The sequence below is a fragment of the Canis lupus genome, unplaced genomic scaffold, assembly GCF_011100685.1.
Source record: "Canis lupus familiaris isolate Mischka breed German Shepherd unplaced genomic scaffold, alternate assembly UU_Cfam_GSD_1.0 chrUn_S1981H2180, whole genome shotgun sequence".
NCBI classification, from domain to species: domain Eukaryota; kingdom Metazoa; phylum Chordata; class Mammalia; order Carnivora; family Canidae; genus Canis; species Canis lupus.
Window position 1 is genome coordinate 43,943 of NW_023330852.1, and position 8,284 is coordinate 52,226.

The following is an 8,284-nucleotide window of genomic DNA, read 5'->3' on the forward strand; positions in this document are numbered from 1 at the left end:
AGGCAACGTGGAAGCTGATGTTTTTACTCACCTCGCTGTTTTAAAGCACCATTATGAAGTCAGGTTGTACAGTAATTAACAGTACCTTTTATATATATCTCATATCTGTCATTTATATATATATACACACACACACACACACACACACACACACACAAACTGGAAGAGGTAACAGCAGCTTATAGAAATGGATCTTCTTCAAGGTTTCCTGTGTGGTAAGCACCTGAAATACTGCATAAAAGGGTCTTGTGTGATCTGTCTCCCTGCTGCTCATTGGGCTCTGTTCTGCATGACCAGGAATGGTGCTGGCAAGAGAGCTCAGCGGCTGGAAGGAAAGTCTGCTGCTGAGCGTCACTATTTTCCACCCCCTGCTTGTGCTCCTATCTGATCAGGCTAGAGAAGACAACAAAACATACATAGTTAGAAAAAAACTCCAATATATAGATTTCTGTAGAATTTCCTCTTTTTTCCCTCCTGTCCTTCCTCTGCAAGGTATTGTTGCTATGTCCTGTTACTGGTTTTTGCTGCAATAAACCCTCTTTGTTTCAATCACAGCAAGAAACAAAAATCCAAACAGAAAACCCCTCTGAAAAGAGTAGAAAACAAAAGGTTTTACCTACAAAAAGGGGAGGGGGAGACAGGAGGGACCTTGGTTTTGTTTTTAAAAAGGACTGAAGATTAACATTGAAAAATCAGGAGATGATGTGCAACCCTTTGTGCAAGGCAAAGCCCTCTGGTACTTCCGCCTCTGGTTTTGTTTTAAATTTCCTTTTTCTCTTCTGCGTGCGGATACTTCTCTCCATCTTCATGTTGTCAGTGTTTTGCTGTGTTTTGTGTTTTCTTGTTTAACTTTGTGTCACTACCTCAGTCTGCCCTCATGTCCCTTACACACAAACAAAACATTCCTTCAGCAGAGCGAAGAGGTGGCGGATGACCGGCACGCTCCACGACCGGCCCAGCAGTCTCTGCGTCGCCAAGTGGCTCATGTTGGAGACATCAGTATAGTGGACAGGGAAGCCAAACACCCTTTCCATTTTAGTGCACCGTAAGATGTCCTCTTTCTCATTCATGAAGACGGGGACATGCTGGTCTTTGCCCTGCTTTATGGAGTTCGACCTAGTAGTAATGGTCCTCACTTTGCTGAACTTGGCTATCCAGCCGTGCTCCAGACACTCCTGCAGCTCCAGCTTATCATTCACAGTGGATGCCAATGGCCTCCTGTTCATACCAGGAAGGTTCCCCCAGAAGTAGTGGGCCCTGTGTGCAGCTGACACTTCTTTGGCATTAATCATCATAGGGTTGGACTCGAGAATTCGCGAGATGTCCCTCTTGTCACTAATGCCCATGGCCACCACATTCTCAAAGAGCCGGAAGAAGGGGCGGTCATCTCCCTCCTTGGGCCGCGCATCATGCAGCAGGTGGTAGAACTCAAAGAAGAGCCGGCCAGTGCCCTCGTAGAGTCCTTTATGGGCAGGATTGATGATGGAGAGACCATTGCAAGGACTGCCCCCAATCACCAGATCCAATGGGCCCCACTCCTGGATATGCTTCTGCGTGACGCTGCAGACGTCCCCAACATACATGATCTTCCCCACCGTGATGGAGTCCTTGCACACCTCGGAGGCGATGTAGCAGTCCACCTGAATCCCCAAATCCTTCAGCACCAGAAGCCCTGTAGCAATTCCATCAAATAGAGACAGCACCCGGATGGGCTTCCTCTTCTCAGCTGGGACAGGCAGGTAAACCTTCATAGGGTCAAATTCCTGGTCGTGGCTGTTGGTGAAGAACATCTGGAGCCATGAGGGCCAGTCGTCCCGCTGCCGCAGTAGCCCGTAAGTGCCCTTGTGCCCACACATGTAGCAGTTCCGGGGGTCCTCCTTGATGGCTGCCAGGTGGCCCCCAGCCCCAATAAGAGATCCACACCCTCCACACAAAAACACCTGCAGCAGTTATTGTTCCCACACATGAGCACCTTGCCCCCCACCCCCCACAGCAAATGGTGTGGTAGGACTGGTAGCTGTCATCATCATGGTGATACGTATGCACACTCCAGGAAGCAGTTCTTACAGTTTTGGCACATTTCTCCAACAAAGAGAGGGTGTTCCAGGGTAACGTTGAGGCTCCCACAAGAGATGCAAATGTCCTCGATGTTCTGGCACTTCTGCCGCACTTTGTACACCAGCTGCTCTCTTGTGCGTTCATCAATGATCTTAGGCTTCTCAGTCGTACTCTTTCGGGGCTTTTTGGCTGGGGGGGGTGGTGCATAGGCAGCTGCCTCAGGTTCGACCCACATGTCTGTGTAAACTTCTTTGTAGGGGTTCTTCTCTTCTTTGGGTGGCTTCAGGCCCTTGGGGCCAGAAGGCTGGAACCCTCCGAGAGACCACTCGATCATCTGTTTGTTCTGCACCTCCACGGACTTGGCAGTGTCGCTCTCATCGCTGTCGTGGCACGCTGGGAACAACTTCCCCGCATGGCTACAGGCCACCTGCAGGACTTCATAGATGGCTTTGCGGTACATGGGCTGCTTGTTGTATGTGGCCTGGTGGAAAGCACTGCAGAAGGAGCTCAGCGGCATCAACTTCTCAACACACACCATCAAGAACTTGCCATCTCCAAACCACATGACCCAGCGGGTGCCTTCAGCTCCTCAGCTCCGGCCTGTCATCCACCAAGACACAATGCGGCCTGGCCACCAGGAGAAGCCCCGACGTTTCCCCCACACCAGCTCCCCAGTGCCAAAGCCCCGGCCGTCCTCGTAGGCCAGCTCATCATTGGCTGCTTTGGTGGTGTTCTTGTCCCCAGCATCTGCCCCCACGGGCTCAGGTGTGGTGGCCACAGTGGGGGATGCAGGGTTGGTGGGCTGCTGCATTGCAGGAGGACTGGCCTCCTCCACCTTCTGAGACTAGCCAGACCCCTGGTTTTCTTCCACAGCATTCATTACTGCGATCACCTTGGCTTTTCTTCTCAGCCCATAAGGCCACGTGCAGCCCCTCTATGTAAAGATTCTTAGCAGCATTATTCATCATAGGCAATAGGTAGAAATGACCCAAATGTCCAAAGCTGGATAAAGAGGTTAACAAAGCTGGTATATCCATAAATACTACTGGGCCATAGAAAGGTATGAAGTATTGCTACATATTATCATGTGGATTAAGCTAAGTGACAGGAGCCGATGGCAAACAAATCTACCCACCATATGATTCCATTTACATGAATTGTCCAAAACAGGTAAATAGAAACAGAAAGTAGATTAGTGGTTGCATAGGGCTGGAGTGAGGAAGGGTCAGAGGATGAAGGATTAGCGGTAGACAGCTACATGAGACAGGGGTTTGTTGGGAGGAGATGAAATTATTCTAGAATCGTGGAGGTGGCTGCATCACTTTGTGCGTACACTTCACATCCTTGCACATATACTTGAAATGGGTAAACTGTCTGATATATGTCTCAATAAAGTGGTTACAAAGAGTTACTATCTAAATGTTGATGACACCCCAATCAGAGTTGCGAGATTTCACAAATGGAAATATAAAAAGACAGCACAGTTCATACGTCCACTAAAAAAATAAATAAATAAATTACTGTTTCTCTTAAGTTCAAATTAAACTGGATGCCTTGTATTTTATCTGGCAACCCGACTCCCAAGTCTATTACCTACAACCTAGAACTTACTAATTATCCTCAAGATCCACGTATCCAACTACACAGTAGGAAGTTCTACTTGGTTAACTGCCAAATAGCAAATGAACATAAAACTAAAATCACCTTTCTTATGAGAAGATATTCAATTATGTCAGAAGTGGTAGGTCAGGGCTTGTGCAGGTCTCTGGAGCCCTCTCTCAACCCCCGATGGCCTGGCATCAACAATCTGGTGGTTGGATTAGTGGATGTGGTGTCTAGGAGCTGAGGTTTAACCAACACGGGGGAGGAGTTTCAATATGTTGAGAAACATCACCCTGATGGTGAGGGCAGGCTGAGCATCCAACTCCCTTTCTCAAAACAAAAATCACTTTCCTTCCCTCACCCATGGGTTCATTGCCATTGTCTTGACCTGGAAATCTCCAGGCCCATCCCATCTCTGTAGCAACTAAATTTTACTTCTGAAAAAAAAAAAACCAGTCTGATATCATCATTCTGCTGCTTTAACCCTTTCAATATACTGGCTCCTACCATGGTCAAATAAAGTCAAAGCCAATTAAGAAGAGGTCTCTACCTGGGCCCCTGGGTGGCTCAGTTGGTTACACCCCGACTCCTGGTTTGGGCTCAGGTCCTGATCTCAGGGTCGGGACCCCGGATCCTTCACAGGGCTCCACACTCTGTGGGGAGTCTGCTAAAATTTCTCTCTCCATCTCCCTCTGCGCATTCTAGCACTTGTGCGCATTCTCGCATACGTGCACATGTGGCTCGCTTTCTCTCTCTTGCTTGTTGACATACTTGAAAGAACAGAATGGGTCAAAAGACACACTTGAAGTTTGCGTGTGATAGAGGCTGGGAGTGGGGGGCAGCTAGTAAGAAACATAGAATGGACTAGAGGGGCACAGTAAACATTAAAAGCACATTTTACAGCAATTACAGAAAGATCCTTGTAATAGTACACATGCTACTGTGCCACTTAAATGCTAGCAACATCAATTTGTTTACTCATTGCTTTTCTAAAACCAGGATATCAGTGACTATGCTTCCTCGCCACTTACTAGTCACATTTACTTTGAAAAACCACCAAGCTTAAAACTCAAGAGCTAGTGTAACTAAGACTTTGAAAAAAAATTAGTGTCCTTTTCTTAGTAGAAATAACAACCACCTATCACTACTTTTTGGTCTTTCATGTGCTATAATTTAATACTAAATGCCTGCTTGTATTTGCCTAACCTATGTAACTATCAAAGAAAGAAGATCTTCACTATTGTATTTGAAACTCACAAACCACCTTGTTAACATTATAATTTCCATTTTATAGGAAGGAAACAGTGGCCACATTACAACTAAATAGAGACACACATGCATGCATTGTTTTGGGCATGTCTGTTTAATGGTTAAGGGGTGCTGATGAACACAACGATACACAAAGGTACCGTGGCAATTCCATAAAAACTAAATCAAGCACTCTAGTCTTTACATGTATTGTTAGGAAAATGCCACATCTCAACTTTTTCATTTCTTGAGAGTTGCTACTGCTTGAGGCAGGCAAATTTCAGCCAATTTGATGGGAAAAAATGGACTAAGATTTCTTCTAGCCTGTGAAGCAAAAGCACATTGGAAGTGGCTGATTTTCAAATACTATACATCAGTAACATCCTTCTCTCGTGACAGACAACCATAGCAAATTCACCTGAGTTTGGTTTTGGTGCAGATAGAGCTAAGGCACCACAGGTATCAATTTCCTACAGACTCAGGTAAGACTCACATCTTTTTTTTCAGCTTGAGTTAAATGAAAAAAAAATGCAATTCATATCTCCAGAAGCAAAACTAAGCTTCTTAATCTAATTTTACTATTTTAAGATTTCTGATCACTCCCAGCATTGCTGTGTGGCAAGACCTCATTTCTGGTGGCTGACCATTTCCATGGCATGATGCTTTACCAAGAACCAGCTCCAGAAACTCTTTTTCTTCGTTTTGAACTTTCATGTATTTATACACAAAATACCATTTCAATGGCGTTGTGGGGAAAAAAAAAAAAGCAACTTCTTCAAATTTCAGTTGACCTTGTCAAAGGTAATTTTCGTTTACTTACTTATTTATTTATTTACTTATTTATTTATTTTTATTTATTTATTATTTTTTACTGGAGTTCAATTTGCCACCATATACCATGACACCCAATGCTCATCCTATCAGGTGCCCCCCTCAGTGCCCATCACCCAGTCACCCCCACCGCCCACCCACCTCCCCTTCCACCACCCCTTCTTCGTTTCCCAGAGTTAGTAGTCTCTCATGGTCTGTGAGATATTTCTGATATTTCCCACTTGTTTTATTTCCTTTCCCCTTTATTCCGTTTCACTATTTTTTATATTCCCCAAATGAATGAGATCATATAACATTTGTCCTTCTCCGACGGACTTATTTCACGCAGTGTAATACCCTCCAGTTCCATCCACATGGAAGCAAATGGTGGGTACTTGTTTCTAATGGCTGAGTAATATTCCACTGTATACATAGATCCCATTTTCTTTATCCATTCATCTTTTGATGGACACAAAGGCTTCTTCCACAGTTTGGCTATTGTGGACATTGCTGCTATAAATTATCAGAGAGCAGGTGTCCCGGCATTTCACTGCACCTGTATCTTTGGGGTAAATCCCCAGCAGTGCAATTGCTGGGTCGTATGTAGGGCAGATCTGTTTTTAACTCTTTAAGGAACCTCCACAGTTTTCCAGAGTGGCTGCACCAATTGACATTCCCACCAACAGTGCAAGAAGGTTTCCCTTTCTCCACATCCTCTCCAGCATTTGTTGTTTCCTGAACAGGCCAATAGCCAGGGAGTAAATTGAAGCAGTCATCAAAAACCTCCCAAGACACAAAAGTCCAGGGCCAGATGGCTTACCAGGGGAATTCTATCAAACGTTTAAAGAAGAAACCAGGGAAGCCCCGGTGGCGCAGTGGTTTAGCACCGCCTACAGCCTACGGCCTGATCCTGGAGACCTGAGATCGAGTCCCACGTCAGGCTCCTGAATGGAACCTGCTTCTCCCTACTTCTGTGTCTCTGCCTCTGTCTATATATGTCTATCATAAATAAATAAATCTTTAAAAAAATAAAGAAGAAACCATACATATTCTACTAAAGATATTCGGAAAGACAGAAGGAGATGGAGTACTTCCAAACTCATTCTACGAGGCCAGCATCACCTTAATTCCAAAACCACACAAAGACCCCACCAAAAAGGAGAATTATAGACCAATATCCTTGACGATCACGGATGCAAAAACTCTCAACAAGATATTAGCCACTAGGATTCAACAATACATTAAGAAGATGCTTCACCATGACCAAGTGGGATTTATCCCCGGGATGCAAGGCTGCTTCAACACTCGTAAAGCAATCAATGTGATTGATAATATCAGCAAGAGAAAAAAACAACAACCACATGATCCTCTCAATAGATGCAGAGAAAGCATTTGACAAAATACAGCATCCATTCCTGATCAATACTCTTCAGGGTGTAGGGATAGAGGGAACATTCTTCAGCATCTTAAAAGCCACCTATGAAAAGCCCACAGCAAATATCATTCTCAATGGGGAAACACTGTGAGCCTTTCCCCTAAATCAAGAACAAGACAGGGATGTCCACTCTCACCACTGCTATTCAACATAGTACTAGAAGTCCTAGCCTCAGCAATAAGACAACAAAAAGAAATAAAAAGCATTCAAATTGGCAAAGAAGTCAAACTCTCCCTCTTCACTGATGACATGATACTGTACATAGAAAACCCAAAAGACTCCACTCCAAGATTGCTAGCACTCATACAGCAATTTGGCAGTGTGGCAGGATACAAAATCAATGCCCAGAAGTCAGTGGCACTTCTATACACTAACAATGAGACTGAAGAAAGAGAAATTAAGGAGTCAGTCCCATTTACAATTGCACCCAAAAGCCTAAGATACCTAGGAATAAACGAACCAACCTAAAAACTAGGGAACACTTCTGAAAGAAATTGAGGAAGACATAAAGAGATGGAAAAATACTCCATGGTCATGGATTGGAAGAATTAATATAGTGAAAATGTCAATGTTACCCAGGGCAATTTACACATTTAATGCAATCCCTATCAAAATACCATGGACTTTCTTCAGAGAGTTGGAACAAATTATCTTAAGATTGGTGTGGAAAGGTAATTATTTTAAATTAATGTGGCTATGAACTGCTGCCATCCCTAACCTCAGAAAATATATTCCTTCTAATTTTTGTTGTGACCATTCATTACTCAAGCTAAATTCCAGCTCATGAATGTTGTCCATAAGGAGCCTATACCTTCCTGCTATTATTTCATATTCTTCTTCTAAACAAGGGCAGGCATACGTTGGCTTCATTAGTGCACACAGCCAGATCACCACCATTAAGGGAAATCATCTAGGTATTTTTGGTAAAATCTTTAACAACTTCCATGCTCATCACGGAACAAGGCTGATTTGTTCTGCCTTGCAGAAGGCAACAATTTGATCTCTGGTTTATGAGACAGCACTCAAAATGTTTTTCCATGTTTTCCCACCAAGAGAATCTGACATCAGCATGGTTTTTACCTTAACCAGTGAATGCAGGCTTTTCTCACCAAACATATCCCAGAGGAAGGT

At 44.2% G+C, this 8,284-nt stretch overlaps 1 pseudogene; it reads right to left on the reverse strand.

Moving 5' to 3' along the window:
- Positions 1 to 221: 221 nt before the first annotated feature.
- Positions 222 to 3,431, reverse strand: LOC119878848 (annotated as a pseudogene).
- Positions 3,432 to 8,284: the final 4,853 nt, after the last annotated feature.